Consider the following 20,171-nt stretch of genomic DNA (forward strand, 5'->3'; position numbering starts at 1 on the left):
ACGCGTCTGCACCACTCATCACACAGACATGCAGAACATGCAGGATTTATATTGAAATAGTCTTTTTGAGGCTTAATATGTACAGACACTAGTCCACATCACAATTTGATTTAAGTGTAATGACCTACTTTTCATTAATTTTGACAAATTCCGTCACATTCTGCATTATTCAGTAGATTCCACGATTCCGTCCGTGTTTTCTGCATCCCTGAAATCATAGTGCCCTAGTCTAGTCATCCAACCTTTGATTAGTCTAGTTTATCTAGATTTTTGCACTAATAATTTTTTGCTTGTATGTTTTTTTAGCACGCTATAGTTTAGTTGTGCAATCATCTCGGAAATAGTTGGGTCTTTACAAACATCATCACTGTATCCTATAATTACGAATTCAGATGGTTGTGATCACACTGTTTTTTCTTTTGAGGATATTGCTACTAGCATTGCATTATAAAAATGCTGTTATTTAAAAGTACATCTGCTGTGCTCTGTCCAAATTTCTGCAAGAGTATGTCTTCCAATGTGTCTTTAAAGTTGTGAAGTAACACAAGTAATGACAGATATTTTCTTTCCAATTTGTGATGTACAAAACTGAAACGTGATTATGGAAAAGAAAAAAAACGAGACAATGAATTGGTTCAGTCCATCAGTTCTTGACTGAATGGAGGCAGAATGGCTGGATTGTAAAAAACGGGTGGAGTTTAAGCGGACTCAATGATTGGCCAAATCATTCAAAGGAAGATCAATAACATGCATTTAGAAAATTTCCATTTCACGAACAATTCGTTTTTGTTTATTTTGAAAACATGTAGTTTTGCTCAACCATAAACCACCAAAACCTTTAACTAGCAATGCATGGTTTTCAACTTGAAATCGATATCTTGTCTTGGAAATGAAGTGTGTGGTGGTTTAAGGGTATTATTTAAATGTGGTATAGGACGACAGCTTCTGCAGGGAACTCATTAGCTAGAGCGGAGCTTCATAGCTGGGTTGACGGTGTTGGCGCGCTAGTGTTGCAACAGCTTCAGGAGTATGTGTATAACTCAGAGAATGCAGCAGCTGAGCTTAAGGTCAACGCACATCAGCGTCAGCGGCAGACAAAGGGGCGGGATTCCAGACCCGGCCAACAGCCAATCAAGAAGCCTGTCTCTGTGTTAGGGTTAGTAGGAGTAAGACGAGGCAGCGCCAAGCCATTAAATCTTAAAATATGGCAAGGCTGAGAATAGGGACAATAAAATATTGAACAATAGGTAAAGGTGGGACATGATCAAATGGAAAAAAAAACACCTTTTGAATACAGGCTAATTGGCTCTTCACACGGAACTCCACTGTGTGACTTGGTGACCTTGAGTGTCAGTTGCAATAAATGTTGTTTTACAGAGGTCAGATGGCGATTTATGTTTGGGTTTGCTTTCATACAGTGTTGTGTTTAAGTACTGATGCAGTGGAGGTTATGCATTATACAGTGACTCCCCCAAAAAAGTATTTGGACATTTAAGGTACACTTATTCTTTACAGTATTTTTGTATTGTCTTAGCATTACATAACAAAAGATCAAACTAAGTGTGATTGATCTAAAAGACAGCACAGGCACACTTTCTAAGCGAAACAGTTAGCAAAAAGAAGTTTGTATAGATAAAACAATAGCTACTGTGTATTTGTGGTTGTCAAACAGTGGAAACATCATCAGAAAAATGATTTAGTAAAGTGAAATTAATTCTTGGAAAAGTCATCAGTTGTTTTCTATTTGGTCAGGGGCACGGGAAGATGCTTTCGGTTGGGGGTGCTGTGTGTGTCCGTGTTGGGGGGGCGGGGGTCACTAGCGTCACGTGTTCATGAGGATTAGGCTAATCATCCCACATAGAAAACATCACAAGTAAAATGAATCATGTTTATAAAGATATGGGTTTATTATAGCCCACGTACAATTTACATTTCAGAGATCATTACAAATAAATTATTAAATGCTAAAACTGAATAAATTTAAATGAACAAACCTGGCGTTGCATTTGCAACCATGTGAAAACAGGGGGTGCTGCAGCACCCCTACTTCCCGCGTCCCTGTATTTGGTATTATTTTATTTCATCATTTCAGTCATCATTTGTTTTCCACTTGGTGTATATATATATATATATATACACTTAAATATATATATATATATATATATATATATATATATATATATAAGATTAAGTGATATTAAAATGAGCACATTAAATATGAATATTTATAATGGTCGAACAGTGGAACAAGTTTTCATGACTGTATCCTTACTGGTTGGATTGTGTTGTGAATTCTTGTGAGTTCAAACTTTCACTTACTTGCACTTTTCACTTACAAAACATAGTGGTGAAATTTTGCACACCTAATTGTTCAGCATTGCAGTTTTCCAGCGTTTATTATTATTGTTGCATCTACATTAGGTGACTGTAGTGAATTTACTCACATCAGCTGAACTTCCAGTTGTGTTGATAATTTTGTGCTCTCTTCTTAAATCGTTGATGTCGCCTTTAGCTGTGTCTGTCATTAATGAAACCTGATTTTTAATTGCGTGTGTTGCTGTTGGATTTAATTTTTCTGATACGTCCTGAGGCGTTATTTGTGTTGCTATCAGTTTGATGAAACATTAGATGCCCTTCTAGAGCATGAATCATAAGCTTGAGAAACATGTTTTGTATCGCCCTAATCCATTTTGGGCTTGATGGGGTTTTGGTGCTGTCTCTGTTGATTTTCAAGAAGGGAGCATTTATTCCACACTTATAGTAGCTCATCATCATCATCATTAGGATCATCATCATTGTTATTGTAATTAACAGCCTAGGCAGTGTGTTCTCTGTCCAGATGGGCCAGCAGGGTGCTCTTATATAACCATGTCCTATACTGAGAGGTTTGTTGGTATAGATATAGATATATGAGACGTAGATATAGATAGGGCTGGGCGATACAGCTAAAAAATGTATCAACTATATAATGTTTCATATTGTTTGGTATCGATAATTATTGACATTTTTTATAACCTTTTTAAAAACAAAGCGCAATAGAAATTTTTTTTTTTATTTAACCACTGTGTTTTTAATTTACCCAATATATTGAGACAAACAAAAAAAGTTTTGTTTGTTTTAACAGCCCAACACAAAATACAATTTAAACAAATATCTCTTTTCTTATGTGTTATATGCAGATTAAATAAGTCTTATGGAAACTTTTGGCTTGTCTCCGGAAGCCACAGGAGGGCGCAATGAGCAAAATAATGCAGCGTATTAAATTGTCAATGCAATGAAATAACTGTCCATAAAAAAAAAATGCATAACATCTAAATTAACATATATAAATCAAATATAATTTCGTAAATTGCATAAACAATTATGAACAAAACAGCATCATGTATTTATGCATTGCATAAATAATAAAAAAAAGAGCCGAATCGCTGAACACAGATTGCATTTAAAAACATATGAGACGCAGTGAAAAGGAATAAACCTCCACAAATTCACCATGTGTTTTCTAAACGTTTAAACTGTTTTAACTTTGCATGGCTTTCTATACATCTCTTGTGTGAGACGTGAGTGCAGCAGTCATATTTGTCCGTCTAAAAAATGCGCTGAATTTGCGTTCTGTGTGAATGGCTTGTTTTCGGTTTTAACCTAATCAAGATCTTCTACGCATTGAGCTGCTATATTTCTCGAATATTTTGAATGAATAACGTAGCAGCGGCGCGTCTCGTGGGCTAGACTAACAAAACATTAAAATGCAACAACTTCACATCATCATCACCGCATCTGGTGCTCCACTGATGAAGCTCCCTGATGCACACCTAACATTCGACTGTACCATTTTTGCATTCAAATGAATTTTTTTTTATTTTAAATTCGACTAGTATTAATTTTTTAGTTCACAATCTCCTCATCACAGGGAGGCACAGCACTCATGTTTGTGTTTGTGTGTGCTGTCTGCATCACTCATAGCACGTGCCTATATCGTGCGCTATATCGAACATTTTTTCTATCGTTATCGATGGAGTATCGTCGATAAATATCGATACCGTTTTATCGCCCAGGACTAGAAGGCTGAGATCAGGCTGAGATGACTTTTCAGAAGAAACTTAGGTTAGATATTAGTATGGTTTTCACCATCTGAAGCTTAAATCTAATCTGGAGTAAAAGTGAAGGTATACATCTAAACATTGTGTTGAGTCTCTATCTAGCCACCCTCAATTCTGGGCCGCACTGACCCTTTTATTAAGACTGAATGAGATCTGGGACGTTGATTTAGTGCAACTGTGACAAGCTTATGGTTTGTGATTGCTGCCTCCTCTCATGTTTTTGTGCCAAATGCTCAACACTCGACAGGAAATAATGATAGTGTAATTAAAAGGCATAATGGCATATCAGGTTTGTGATGTCATTGCCAATGGAAACAAGTCCTGTAACTCTACACTGGAGCTATGACCAATGTGATGGCTAATGTGATGTGATGTTTATTTTGAACGTGGTTTATTCATAGTCTACCCGAAATTTTACTTTTGACTACTTTTTTTAAAACTTTTTTTTCACTACTTGAAATGCCCGGTTGTTAATTAAAAGCTGATATTAACATTTAATTTAAAAGCTGATATTTTATTTTATGCATGTTTATTTATGCTTATTTTTATATTTAGATCAGATTTAGCAGATCTCAAAATGATTATCTGTGTTTCATACTTGAAATTGTACATTTGTGATTCCTAAATTCACATTAACAAATTTTTTTTTTATAATTTACAAATACTGATTTAATTTTTTAACATTTTACTGTGTTAGCATGTGTAACCAAGTATGCTGGGCTGTTTTTTTTTTGTTTTTTTGCAGCTTATATCACACCATTCAGTGTTTTATAATTTGTACTTTTAATGGGGTCATATGATGCTGCTAAAAAGAACATTAATTTGTCTATTTGGTGTAATGAAATGTGTTTATGCGGTTTAAGGTTCGCAACAATATACAATTCTAGAGTGTTGCTGTTATGTCTTTAGTCTCTCTGTCTATGTATATGTCTTCTCTTGTTTTGTTTTTTTCCACTGATCTGTCTCTGTTCTTTCATCATGCATTATGTCTCTTTCCCTCTCATATGCACACAGACACAGGCAGCCTGACCATCCTGTGCAGATCCCTTTCCACATTGTGTGAGTGTGTGCTTGTGTGCTTGTTACCAGGGTTTACAGTATGCAGTCAAAGGTGTTAGTCCAGCCCATATATGCAGTTCCACATAATGACTCGCACTGACTTCCTGTGGGTGTGTGTACCACGTACGCTTTGACCGTCTCTCTTGTGGGTTTTTTTGACCCAGTGCTTGTTCCGTGGTATCGTTCGTGTGGGGAGGTGTGGTTTAGTAGTTACAGTTCTGGTCTGCTAACTGAAAGTTAGAGATGAGACGATCCAAAAACACGATTTTGCCCTTGACATTTAAGCTAATTTTTCTTTTAGGTAAGTGTATGCGTGTCATTTGACTAAATTAATAAGTATATAGAGTTTATCTCAGTATATGCTATATAGTATATAATATATATTATATCTCAGTATATCTATCAATAATAAATACAATTAAATTGTTTAGGTGTGTGTGTGTGTGTGTGTATAATATAGTCTCTCCAAGGCTGCATTTATTTGATGTAAAAATACAGCATATTTTGAAATATTTTTACAATTTAAAATGATTGTTTTATTTTTAATTGTTTTTAAAAGTGCTATTTATTTCTATGATGCCAAAGTTGCGTTTTCAGCATCATTACTCCAGTCTTCAGTGTCACATGATCCTTCAGAAATCATTCTAATATGCTGATTTGTTGCTCTAGAAACATTTCTTACTACTTAATATCATTGTTGAAAACAGTTTTGCTGCTTAGTATTTTTGTGGAAGCCATTTTTTACAGGATTCTTTGAAAACAAGGTTTTTAAGAAAAGAATAAGTAGGAATTATAAAGTAATTTTTGCATCAGTGTGAAATCTTTGTCATTTTTGATCAATTGAATGCATCTTTGCTAATAAAAGTAGTAATTTCTTTAATTAACTGAACCCAAAATTTTGAACGGTTGTGTAAACATCATTAAAAAACACACAATTATTTTTAAATGGCTGTTTATTTATTGAGGTTGAATATATTATAAATAAAAAATATATAATAAATGTATAACATAACTACTTAAATGACAATTTAGGTAAAAGTGAGAAGAAATATTTTTGTAGTTTAAGTACTGCATTTGGTCAACTATTTGGTGCAAACAAGTACTTGACTAGTCGGTTACTCTTGCATTATGATCTTGATTGTTATCAAGTTTACAGGTTCAATCTCAAGTGTATAAACCACAGATACTGAGCCTCACTGTCTTGGTTTGTCACCATTATTAAAGTTGAGCAATGTGCTCTTGTTCTCATGACCCAGCTGTTAGTTACGACGTTACACTTTCGCTGAGTGTTTGCTGAAGGGCAGTTTACACTCTTGATGTGCTCTTGCACGATGCTTTTACACTGTAATTACTGTAGTATATTGCACAGGGGCTCTTATAATAGGTATATATAAAGCAGTCGTTGGCCTCTGGAGATGAAATTATAGGCTGATAACTGTGTTTGAAACAAGTGCTAGCATCTATTCCCTAGATATCCTTGTCAAATAAAGTGGAGGTTGTCACAGCACAATTGTGAGTGTGAAATTTCAGAAAATTATGCACCTTATAATGCATTGTACAATCTCATGAATAATTGTAACCACAGTTAATACATTATAACACTTATCAATTCATTGTAACACTATGCATTTTAAATTCGGTTAGAATTATTACGACAAGATAATAATGTATTACCACGCACATTATGGACTTTAAAGTAAAGTGTTACTGAAATGTATTTTATACAACTTTGCATTTCAGACACAACAACAATAATAAATAAATATAAATCATAACAATAACAGTCATAATAATAATAATAATTAGTGCTGTCAACCGATTAATCGCGATTAATCGAATTTAAAATAAGTTTTTGTTTATGTAATATATGTGTGTGTACTGTGTATATTTATTATGTATATATAAATACACACACACAGCATATTTTGAAAATGTATACATGTATTTATGTGTATATATTTATATTAATATAACTTATGTTATATAAATATATTTAATATATAAACCAAACATATTTTTCTTAAATATATACATGCATGTGTGTGTATTTATATAGACATAATAAAAAATACACAGTACACACACATATATTATGTAAACAAACTTTTATTTTGGATGCGATTAATCGCGATTAATCATTTGACAGCACTAATAATAATAATAGTTTATTTTATAATATTTTATTGTTAAAATATTCTAATAATATTATTGTTGTTATTATATAAAACAGTACTGACAATCATGTAAAAAAAATTTTTTTTAAATCACACACATTAACTATTTTTTAAATGTAATTTGTTACAGGAAAATCTAAATTTATTTTTACAAAAAGTATCTGTTAGAAGTGAACCACACTGCTTTCTAGATATCTTTAGAAAGTTTAAATGTGACTGAGAAATCAAATGTTTGCCTGTTTCTTTTGTAGGAATAGAGAAACATTGCAAGGAAACATCTCCGCTTCTTTCCTTGTGCTCGTCTCCTGCTGACCTGCTTCCAGCCACCTGCTGTCTGTCCCTCCTCTCTCTCTCTCTCGCTCTCTCTTTCCATCCTCTCCATCTCTGTTGTTCTCTCTTTCACACGAAATGTCCCTCTTCTTGTGAAGCCCTGCAGCCGTGCGCTGCCCCCTGCCTCCTCAGAGAGAGGGAGAAACTAGGGCTCCAATTAACACACGTAATTAGCTTCATCTTTCTCCCCTCCTCGAAATATATTAAAACAGAAAATAGTTATTTTAAATTCTATTATTATTACTATTTTTATTGCATTTTTAAATGCAGCCTTGGTGAGCATTATAGACTTGCTTCAAAAACATCTTCAGCCCCAAACTTTTGAACCATAGTATATATATAATATATAAAACACGATGTTGTCATGAATATGTGTGTGTGCGTGTGAGAAAGATTGCCCCTTCAAAGACACAGTAAATGTATATAGTAAATCTCCCCACACCACACCAGCTTTTATTCTCACATCCTCAGATTTAACACACACTACACTACACCTGTTTCTCCTCACCTACTCTCTCTCTCTCTTTCTTTCTCTCTCTGATCTTGTTCTTGTTGATGACAGTAGTGTGTTTTATGTCTAAATGGTTCTGTCTCTTCACTTCCACCATTCACTTTCCTCTCTCCCTCTCTTCCCTCACTGTCTACGTCACTCCTCCCATCTCTCGTGCATCGATTCAACCCGCCACCTTGTTTTCTCTATCATCTCCGCTCCTTTCGTTCAATGCACTGCCATCACTCCATCAATCGTTTGATTTCACTGCATCTATCCTCACATCTTCCTCTTCACCTCTCGCTCCCTCCCTCCCCCTCTTCTTTTTCTGTTCTTCATAGTCACTGTATCCATCAGATTCTAGACAGTGTCCATCATATTCACCAACATGACATAGTGCACAGGGACCTGAAGGTCAGTATGTAGCTCACACACTGCCTGTTTGTAACCTGTCTGTTTGCCGCTGCTTGCTCCTGTCTGTAGCTGTAGCCTGTCTGTCTGTCTGTCTGTCCGTCTGTGTATGGCATCATGGGCTTCCCTTAATCCATTGACTGCTTTCCCAAAATTCCCGAATCCTTACTTCTTGTGCTTGATCTTTAGCTTGACGCCGTTGTGCAGATGATCAGAGCTCTCAAGGTGTTATGGGTAATTTTTGCTTGTGAGGTTTTTAGTTATTCGTTCTTACTTTCTATTACTATTGTTTAAAGGGATAGATCACCCGAAAATGACAATTCTGTCATCGTTTAGTCATCCTCATGTTGTTACAAAACTGTTTGCATGTTCTTGCATTCATTGAATTCATGCAACTTTAACAAACCATTTTTTTGAAACAATAATAGGTAGGGATGTAACGATTAACTGCGAGCCGGTTGAAAATCGATTCAAATATGTGACGATTCAAATCGGTTGAGATGCTAAACAAATCGCGATTCAATTAGGTGTAGGAGTTTATATGAATGTATGTCTGAGGGGATCTTACTGTCTTTAGAAAAGTTTAGATGGTATTTTTTTCTTTTCATCTTGCCATAAGTGCAGCGCTGCTTTGTTTACAGCGGAAGCCAAGCGCCACCTGCTGGCAGCTCGTCTGCTGTTTGTTTCATGCAGATATTTTTTATGCATAGTTTCACAAAACTGAAGTCAAATCATTCTGTTTTTGCTTCAAATTTTGAAATGATACAATCTAATTCAGATTAAAAACTGCTCATGTTGCATGTATGCTGCATCTTTGTTTGGATCAGGATTAAAATGCAGTGGTTGCCTCTAATTTTAAATGGAAAGAGCACAGACAAAGCCTTAGTTTGTTTATATGAAGAGATTTATTTTATTTGTGTTATTTATTTGATTTGGGGCTTGTTTTAAAATTTCAATTTAGTTTTGTTATTTACATTTACATTATATTCAAATTTTGTAATTTAGCAGACGCTTTTATCCAAAGTGATTTACAAATGAGGACAATAGAAGCAATCAAAACCAACAAAAGAGCAGTAATATGCAAGTGCTATATTAGTATTTTATTATAGTGTTATATTTCAATTTCACAAAGAAACGTGCAGCATTTTGTCCAAGCAATAATAAAAGGACACATTTCATTTCTAATTTGTCTTAAATCTCATTTTGTAAAAAAAAAAAAAAAAATTGTGAATCGAATCGTGAAATCAAAATCGTGAATCGAATCGAATCGTGACTTGAAAATCATGAATCGTTACATCCCTAATAATAGGGCGCTATGAAATGTTTTAATTATTTCCAGAAATTGTGTTGTTTCTTTAAATTTTTCTGGATTCTATGTTTTATAGTTTAACCAGTGCTGTCAAACGATTAATCGCATCCAAAATAAAAGTTTTTGTTTACATAATATATGCGTGTGTACTGTGTATATTTATTATGCATATATAAATACACACACATTCATGTATATAATTAAGAAAAATATGTTATGTTTATATATAAAATGTATTTATATATATATAATATAAATATAAATATATACATGTAAATATTTTCTAAATATATATTTTATCTGTGTGTATTTATATATACATAATAAATAAACACAGCACACATACATATATTATGTAAACAAAAACGTTTATTTTGTATGCGATTAATCGCGATTAATCGTTTGACAGCACTAAATTTAACACAAATTTCTTATGAAAAACGGTGGTAATCAAACAAATGCATGAAACTTTATCAATTTAATCACCCTTTTAAAATGTAATGACATTTGAACAAGTCCTCTCATTTTTTGGCAAACAAAGTGCTGCACAAAAATGGTTTACTGTTTAAATTAAAACATGGGCGATAAATTGTGATATTATGCAACATTCCTTAAAAATAACGTTTCAGTGAAATATATTATTGTTTTTACTTTAAGTACATTCTACTGTACAACAGTAATATATTTTATAATGTCAACATTTTTTTAAAGTCAAGCCAAGCTTTTATTTTGGCGGGTTATAATGTAGACCGACCTCTGACTTCCTTTGTGTATCTATCAATATTTTTTATCAAATGAAATGGAGAAATAGTCATGAAATGAAATGAAGTTCATGTGGACCGTCCTCACATAGTGAGACGGCAGATGTTGGAAACACAAGCATGCTTGAGTATGTGTAGTAGACAAAACCGTGTCACTTTTTCACACCGAGACGCACATGCAGATTTCACATTTCAATAGCAGTCTATTGCGGTTTAATTTCCACAGACACTAGTCTATATTGTGTGCAGCTCTATTTTTGATTTATTCGTTCAAATATTGTTAAACTCTGTGGCATTCCGCATTTTACTGTAAATTCCATTTTTTATGACTGGATTTGGTGATTCCGGCATCACGGATATCATAGGGCCCTAAGGTATACAGCATGCCTTGGCAAAGGAGATTTTCTAGCAAATCACCTTAGATTTGTAATTTTGGTAACTCTTTATTTTAAGCTGTGCTTGTTACACATTTACATGTATTTATTATTGTAATAACAATAAATTATGCAAAATTACATGCAAGTAACCCTAAGCCTAAACCTAACCATATAGTAAGTACACGTTAATATTACTCCGTACATAAATGTATAATTAGACTGTAACAAGAACACCTTAAAATAAAGTGTAACTGCAGTTTTACTTCTCATTGCAAAAGTTAGTGCTTAAAGGGGTCCTATTATGCTTTTTCACTTTTTCAACTTTAGTTAGTCTGTAATGTTGCTGTTTGAGCATAAAAACGATCTGCAAAGTTACAAAGCTCAAAGTCCACTTCAAAAGGAGATATTTTATTTAACAGAAATCACTTTTGAAAAACTACAACGAACGACTCGTTTGGACTACAATGCATATTTTCCGGGATTTGTGATATCACAAATATCGACGAATGGGACGAGACCTGGTTGAGCTGCACTAGAGAAGGCAACGAGTGTTATCACTATGTCAGAGACATGCTAGCTTTCCCAAGGCAGACGAACTTAGAGTGGTTACAATCATCCGGGTTTAAATCACACTCAAATTGATTTGATTTTGATGCAATATTTACACTGAAGCTCACAGGCGGCTATGGTAAGGGGCATGACATTTCCCGACCAGGCGCCGAGTGCTGCCAATCACAACACACACTGGCCCAGCTGACCAATCACGACACACACTGGCCCATCTACCCAATCACAGCCCATTTCGTATTTCAGAAGGCGAGCCTTCATTTGATACAGGAACTATTCGAGCCGTTAATGCCAGACTGGGGAAAGACGTGTTGTAATAATGTAAAATATGTGAAAAATAATGTGTTTTTCGAACAACCTAGTATGAGAGCCTGTTCTAGTACACCCCCAAAACAAAATCAAGACTTTGTAAAATAGCATAATAGGACCCCTTTAAATTGCTCTCTATCTCATGAAGGGTTGGAGAAGAGACTCAAATACAGTAATATTTAGTGACGTTAGTACAGGGACTAAAGCTAATATTAATATAAAGCTTTCAAGTGGAGATTTTGTGCTGAAACACAGTGACACTTCCTGTCTCACCCCTACACATGCACACAAAATCACACAGTCATACACGCATCTTCTCTTGCAGTCCAGCCATGATCAGCAGCTGACACTGGGGGAGGTGTGAAGAAACACACACGCACACACTATGATGAATGCACAAAACCTTACATGCTTTTAATATCTAAATATCCCTCTATGCATTCATACATTTAAAGGCAGAGTAAACAGACAGATTCACTCGGAGAAATGGGTTTATTCGGAGACGGTCTGTCTTACATTTGCCGTGACCATATGTCATGCTCCGTGGTCTTTTAATGGGAGACATTTAGAAAGCAAATGCAGCACTTTAATTTACAGCCCTGAACTTTACTGCCATGCCAGAACTTTACACACATGCCAGTAAACTCATGCGGTGTGCACTGCACATGGATAATAATAATCACAGCTATAATGTTATTTATGCAGCACTTTCCCTATCAGTAATGTTCATGCTCAAAGTGCTGCGTTAAAACTTAAATATGGTCATTAAGGCTAGATTGCTTTAAATAGCTTTTATGTAGTTTTATGTAAATCTAATCATTTATAACATTTTGCCTTTTGTAGGGAGAGAGTGACAGAATCATCCTCCAGTATGTGTGAAAGAAGGTTTTTTTTTTCTCTCACTTCTCGTACTGTTCACCGTCCATGTGCTGTGTGTGATTGCAGAACAGCTATAGCAGCCCCCATCTTTTTCTTCCAGCACTGAATGATTTGACTCATGGGATATGCTGTATATTAGAATAGCTTTGACCTAGAGAGCCATTTACAGCATTAATTGATTTACCCAACTGATGTCGCCTTTTCCTCCACCGCCGACCTCAGTCTCCCTCAGTGTATTATCACTTGGGTGTCGGATCTGGGTTTGGGCTGTTAAATACCGAAAGCATCTTTCGCCTTGGTGTAGGCTGTACCCGTGCATAGCAAAATGCAGGGGTCTCTTGGCATCCAGCTCACATGCGTGTGTGCACGTGTTGCTGCTGCTATCTACACTCCTCAACACGCACTCAAACCGCAATCACGTTGCACTCTCATGACACTATATTTATGAAAGAATGCATAGATATACAGCTGTGTTACTCTGTATGAATTACTTTAAGGTTTAATTTCCAAAACCCTCTTTTACTGCCCTAGGAGAGGAGGAGAGGAGTAGAGCTGCAAGCAGCAAATTAGCAGAATCTAGAGGGTATAGGAAGCTGCCGTAATGTTGTAGATGAAATGGACCTAGTAGCATGTCTTCGTAACTTAAATAATAAATAACTGTTTTCTACATTAATGTAAAGCTGAATTTTTAGCAGCCATTACTCCAGTCTTCAGTGCCAAATTTATTTAAAATAGAAATCTTTTGTAACAATGTACAAGTCTTCACTGTCACTTGTAATGTGTCCTTGCTGAATAAAAGTATTAATTTAAAAAAATAAAAAATAATTTACTTACTGGCTTTAAACTTTTAAATGGTGGTGTATGTAAATGCAGTTTTGTTGCATTCTTGGCTTTTTAGATTGAGTTGATCTCCGATCCATTACATGAGCAGTTCATGAGAAGATTTTTGCCTTTAAGAAAAAATAGGAGTCTTATGGTTGTTATTATTATCATTATTTTTAAACTAAAATCTAAAGCGCTTCAAAGTACATAATAATAGGCCAGTGGAAAAGCAATAGGAAACTTACACTTGATTTGTAAATATCTAAATCTATGATCTGTTCACCACTTGTACACTAAATTATAACAACCCTGCTGTATCAAACAAAAGAGAAAAAAAAAGGAAAATCTTTTGGGAACTGTTATACTTTGCAGTAATTTAATGGGAGAGGTCTATAAAATAAAATAAAACTCTCAAAAGACGCAAAGCATTGCCTCCATAAATAATATTACTATTGTACCCAATTTTAGTTATATCGCAATTGAATCAAATTATATTAAGTTTTGCTTATTAAAGGGTTAGTTCACCCAAAAATTTAAATTCTGTCATTAATTACTCACCCTCATGTCGTTCTAAACCTCCGTTCATCTTCGGAACACAAATGAAGATATTTTTGATGAATTCTGAGTAGGGGTGCTCCGATCAGGATTTTTGAGGCCGATCACAGATCGTCGATCCCAGAAAGCAGTATCTGCCGATACGATCACCGATACAGATCTTTTTAAAGCCTTATTTTTATCATGTAGAATTATTTATAGTAATACTCCAATCAGGAATTTTATTGGAAATTTATTCAGGCCCTGAATTTCATTTTTGAAAATGGGGGGAATTCTCCTCTTTTAGGTGACTCTTGTGAGAGGGGATTTTTTTTTATTTGAGGGGTGGAGGGGAGCATTTTTTAGACATTTTTCAAAAATATATATTTATCTCACCTAAATGCAGCACTTTTTTTTTACACTCCTGCAATTGTTGCACAATAGCTTACACACAGCACAAAAAGTTGCTCAAGCAAGTGGCAAAACATTTCAAATAATTTTCTTACGTTATCTCAAACATTCTAAATTAAAACTTACCACTGACAAACAGTCAGCTCTACTGCCTTTCCTTTTGCTTTTAAATCTTGATTACCTCCACGAGTGCCATCTATTATTGCCTTGTTTATCTAAAAGTGCTTTTTTCCTTTAAAACTAGCCAACAAGCCATATGTGTTACTGTGAAACACAGTAGACTTTAATTATATGCATTTATGGTGTAATTACTACATTTTCGTTTTCATATTTACCACAAACAATGCGCTGTTACTTTAATTAAGCACTTGCAGCGCAGCAAAAACAGACTCGGTGCGGAAACGATCTCTGCACTGCAGACTCACCGCTCCTGGAACCCGCTGCCGCACCACAACTGTGTGCAGTGTGAATGCTTTAATCCGTTAACATGAGCGCAGAAAAAAATACGCACCGCACTGCAAACGGAGTAATGTGAACCTGGCATTATGTGTGTGCACTGCGAGTGTGCATAAGCCCACGGTCTCCAGGAGAGCGCACGAGCGCTGAATGGTTAAACACTGGCAAGAATTAAAGATAAATGCAATTTATAAACTTCAGTGACGATGCAACACTGCCGTGATTGTGTAAGTGACAATCCCTGTGTCAACTGTGCAGCGTGCAGCTCGCTTATAGTGCAGAAGCGATGTGATTTGAAGCCATTTGTGCATTTTGAGAGGGAAAGAGAGCACGCGTGTGGTGATTCACTCACGCTGTTTGTGAAATTATGTCCCACAGAAGGTTTTCAAATTACTCTAAGAGTTATTTAATGAAGAAATAGGAGTTGCACCTCACCTTCAGCATAATAATTATTTTACCCGCGCCAGACAGAGACCGAGACTGTGCTGCTGCATGTCGTGCCAAACCTCTCACGGCATGCGCGTCATCAGCTTGAGATCGTTTTATTGAGATCGGCCTTTTTAGAGACCGCCGATCAATCATCCCACAGTGATTATCGGCCGATAGTGATCGGTAGCCGATCAATCAGAGCACCCCTAATTCTGAGAGCTCTCTGACCCTCCCATAGACAGTAGCTTCGTAAAATTACCGTTGAACCCCTGGTGTCACATGGATTATTTTACCAATCTCCTTGCTACGTTACTGGACCTCGATCGTGGTAATTATATTGCTGTCTATGGGAGGGTCAGAGAGCTCTCAGAATTCTTCAAAAATATCTTAATTTGTGTTCCGAAGATGAACAGAGGTCTTACGGGTTTAGAACGACATGAGGGGGAGTAATTAATGACAGAATGTTCATTTTTGGGTGAACTAACCCTTTAAAGAAGTTTTGCTTTCTAACTATTAGTGCTAAAATCCACCTGCGGTTTTTCAGCCGTTTAAGTGGTTTTTATTTCAGTTATTAATGTATGCTAATATTTAGCTACGTGGAGGCAAGGCTTGAGTCCAGAGATAAGATGCCCTGCCCCTTCCTTTTTACATTTTTACCTGCCCCAAATACCCCTCACCCCTGGCCTGTGCACGGGACTGTAGTGCTGCTCAGACTAACATGCGCCCCCTGCTGTTTGCATGCAGTCACTGCATCCAGCAGATCCTGGAGGCGGTGCTTCACTGCCATCAAATGGGCGTGGTGCACCGAGACCTGAAGGTAAGTGACGGTTGTGATGTCATCGCTGCCCTTTGAGTGTGTGAACTTGTGTATGCGCTCATAAAAGTTGGTATGTAGAAATCCGTGCCTACCGCTGTGTCGATTTGACTGACGTAATTGCTGATAGGCACTTTTGTTCTCCCTGCGAAAACGGGGGGGGGGGGAAAGATTGAGAACTACATGGGAGGTCAGTCCGATTTCACACAGTGATAGTGCATGGCGTACGTGCTTGTGTGTTGCTGTGTTTGGCCGCTGCTGGTGATAAATTCACTTTCGTGAATGTTCAGGTAAGACTGCGCTAATTGGACTGACTTGAAGAGCGACATTGATTTTAATTTATTAATCAAGATAAATGTCTCTTTTGAACTTCAAAAGTGCTCCCACTAAAATGTCTGTAATAATAATATAAATAAAAATAGGCCAAATTTAATTAAATATGAATATAACTCTTATCTAGATTGCTTTTATTGACCAGAGAGTCAGTGTAGACATCAGGGTCCCAGTCCCAGACCAGTTGTCATGTCCAGGTTTGAGTGCACTACAATGGCATTTGACTGCTCCCTTCTGACCTTTGACCTTTTCTAAAATGCAGTGTGCTTCTGGGAAATGTTGTTCCTAGATGTAATTCAACTACTGTCAGTCTGTCACTCACGCTACAGTACCTGGCATGCTTTGCAGTCAGATTACAGTGTGAACCGGCCAGAAATGAGCCTAGGATGCTTATCATAACTGCCAAAAATATCCCATGCCTTCTGTACGAACACATAGTTAGCGCTTTGCGGTTTGTCGGCGAAGAGAAGCCGCTTCGGAATGCATGCTGCATGTTTATCTGTTGATAGCAATCTTGTAAATTGCTCGTTTGTCTTGTTTGCTTGTCTCGTATGCATGTGTAAGTGGTTTGATTGTGACTTGTATATATATGTAATGTCACTTTATAAATGCACTTTTATCTGCAGGTTTACTTCAAAAGGCACAGATCCTTTTGAAAACGGTGCACTTTGTATTGTGTGCTTTTATTGACATATTGAGTCTGTAAACAGCACGTGCGAAATTACATCCAGATGTATATCAATAAATCAGGTGCTTCAATACGATTTAATTAGCATAGAAATATGAAACCAAATTATAAGTTGTCATTTAGCTGAAAACAGAAAGGTTTTGGTAATAATTACATTTGTGTAATTGGATAATTGAACTCTGTATGCTGTTCAAGCTCAAATTATAAATTAATCCAGTCGTAGTAGTTCTTTGGAACAAGTCACCTCTCAGAATTTCAAAATTATTTCGTCTGAAACCAAAAATGTATTAATAGTTTTTTTTTGTTTTTTTTTGCTGTTTTATCCGAATATTGGATCATGAACGCTTGACATACCTCCCTAGTTCAGCTGCAACCATAGTTATTTACATGTATTAATGTCTAGATCTGCGATAGACTTCAGCAGATGATTTTCAAAGAATTTAGGTTCGAATTAATGTTAGAAAATCGAAACTAAAAATCAAGTGCCAAGTTCTCGTAGTAAAGTTCTTCAGCAACAAGCCGTCTCTCAATGTTTCAGCTGAACTATTTTAGCATAATATTTCATCATGGTTTAGTGTGTCCATAATGCTGACATGCTTACCTGTTGTGGCTTATCTATGTTTTGTGGATAAAATATGCTAATATGTATCACTCTTTACAGTCGTTACTCTTTTGAATCAATGATTTTGGCCTTCCGAAACGTTTTCATTTAAAACTGCAAATTCATTCTTTTTTGATTTTTCAAATATGTACAGTTTGTGAAATTTTGGTGCATCGCTAGATTTAATCCATTTAGATTCAAGCTTCAGTTTCACTGTAGCAGTATCCAGAAAAAGAAACCAGGTAAATGCTAAAAACAGTATTGTTGCGGTCAGCTCCGTACTCTACTCTGACAGTACCAGCACTCTGGTTTCACGCTATCAGTGTCTGCCCACACTGGAGTGCCCTTCTGAATGGAAGCGTGGGACACGCGCTCTTCCACAGCGGGAATCTGAGTGGGCATGACAGGAATGCCACTGCAGAAAAGAGCAACGATCTTGCACACATACACACACACACACAGACAGACACAATAGCACACGACACATCTATCAACACCCATGCTTTTTTGGATTTTACTGAGCTAAGCAAGTAAACTAAACCAACTCGAGCCAATTTAAGCATTGCATCCAGCTGTGTTTGTCAGTGTATGTATATATATGTACTTTGATTCATAGCTGTGCCCATGCTGATGAGATTTTTTCTACAAAGTCAAGTCATGGATTTCACTGCAGAGGTTATACGCTTATGAAAGAGCGTTGGAGAGTGATTTTGGCAGATCTTCTTTGCTAGATTTGTTCTCAGAGGGTGCTGTTCATCAAAATTCCTCCCACTACTGAGGTTTAAGTCTGGGATTAGCTGCTGGTGTTCCAGCCCTCAGCAGTGCGCATGTTTAACCTCTTTTTTTTGGAAGCACTCTGCATTACCTATGCTATGTGCGTGCTGCTGAGGATGGAGACCAATCTAGGAACTTTTAATGAAGGGATGGTGGTGAGGTGATTGTAATAATGAGCATTATGGAACAGGGATAACCATGTAGAAAAGTAGTACCGTATTGGCCCGAATATAAGATGACCCTGATTATAAGATGACCCTCCTTTTTCCAGATGTACCTTTTGGAAAAAGGCTTTTTAAAACTCGAGCCAATTTAAGCATTGCATCCAGCTGTGTTTGTCAGTGTATGCATATATATGTACATTGATTCATAGCTGTGCCCATGCTGATGAGATTTTTTCTACAAAGTCAAGTTATGGATTTCACTGCAGAGGTTATATGCTTATGAAAGAGCGTTGGAGAGTGATTTTGGCAGATCTTCTTTGCTAGATTTGTTCTCAGAGGGTGCTGTTCATCAAAATTCCTCCCACTACTGAGGTTTAAGTCTGGGATTAGCTGCTGGTGTTCCAGCCCTCAGCAGTGCGCATGTTTAACCTCTTTTTTTTGGAAGCACTCTGCATTAGCTATGCTATGTGCGTGCTGCTGAGGATGGAGACCAATCTAGGAACTTTTAATGAAGGGATGGTGGTGAGGTGATTGTAATAATGAGCATTATGGAACAGGGATAACCATGTAGAAAAGTAGTACCGTATTGGCCCGAATATAAGATGACCCTGATTATAAGATGACCCTCCTTTTTCCAGATGTACCTTTTGGAAAAAGGCTTTTTAAAAACCAAATATTGTTTTTTGTAAATGCCTCGTTAGCGACTGTTTCGATAGGCCGCTGTATGTAAGACGTCCACCAAATTGGAATGGTCAAAGCTGCTCTGTGAGCGCTTGAGAGCAAGTTGACTCTGCATCTGCAACCATAGTTACTCACATGTGACTGGTGACTGTTAAAAACTGCATTAAGCCCGGGATACACTGCACGATTTTAGCAATCCTATAAGATCATTACTTTATCACACTGTGCTACATGGATCGTTTAAACTTGGGTACGACAAGCATGTAGACTGTACGATGATGACACCTATTGAAACGTAGGCTGCGACGGCTGCGACACACGTTAGCGCAATCAGCATGCGCTAGTGGTAAACAAATACCAGTACGTCAAGATGGATCGCGCTTTGGCAGTTGTGCTTTTCATGTGCGCTGAAACAAAGAAGAGGCGCCGGCAGAAGAGGGCAATATGGACCCGCTCATGGCTCAGCTGCAGTTCCTCCGCTATCTCCTTCCATGCTATGTCCTTTTTGGTGCGGTCATGATAGCAGCTAGAGGACACAACGTACAAACATGCCCTCTGCTGCCACAACTCAGCAAGAATTTGTTCTTTATGGGTATCCCACATACCAGTATACCTTCTACTTTTTTTGCCTCCATGGCATTGAAATTGTAGCGCCGCTGGTCGCGTGGATCAATACGTAATTTCATGTTGCAATTTCA

General features: G+C 36.7%; 2 long non-coding RNA genes across 2 annotated transcripts in view; one reads left to right on the plus strand and one right to left on the minus strand.

Annotated features, from left to right (window-relative positions):
- On the minus strand, positions 1–8,508 carry LOC107597271 (uncharacterized). The gene is made up of 3 exons (XR_001610448.1): positions 8,499–8,508; positions 4,519–4,524; positions 1–124 (listed from the first exon to the last, which is right to left on the minus strand). It is a non-coding gene; the product is annotated as an uncharacterized lncRNA (long non-coding RNA).
- LOC107597270 (uncharacterized) overlaps positions 8,499–20,171 on the plus strand; it is a 26,484-nt gene continuing 14,811 nt past the window's right edge. Inside the window, exons 1-2 of the long non-coding RNA XR_001610447.1 lie at positions 8,499–8,567; positions 16,163–16,235. This is a non-coding gene — a long non-coding RNA (uncharacterized lncRNA). The remainder of the gene's footprint in view (positions 8,568–16,162; positions 16,236–20,171) is intronic.

This window comes from Sinocyclocheilus grahami, unplaced genomic scaffold, assembly GCF_001515645.1.
Source record: "Sinocyclocheilus grahami isolate Dianchi unplaced genomic scaffold, SAMN03320097.WGS_v1.1 scaffold230.1, whole genome shotgun sequence".
Taxonomy (NCBI): Eukaryota; Metazoa; Chordata; class Actinopteri; order Cypriniformes; family Cyprinidae; genus Sinocyclocheilus; species Sinocyclocheilus grahami.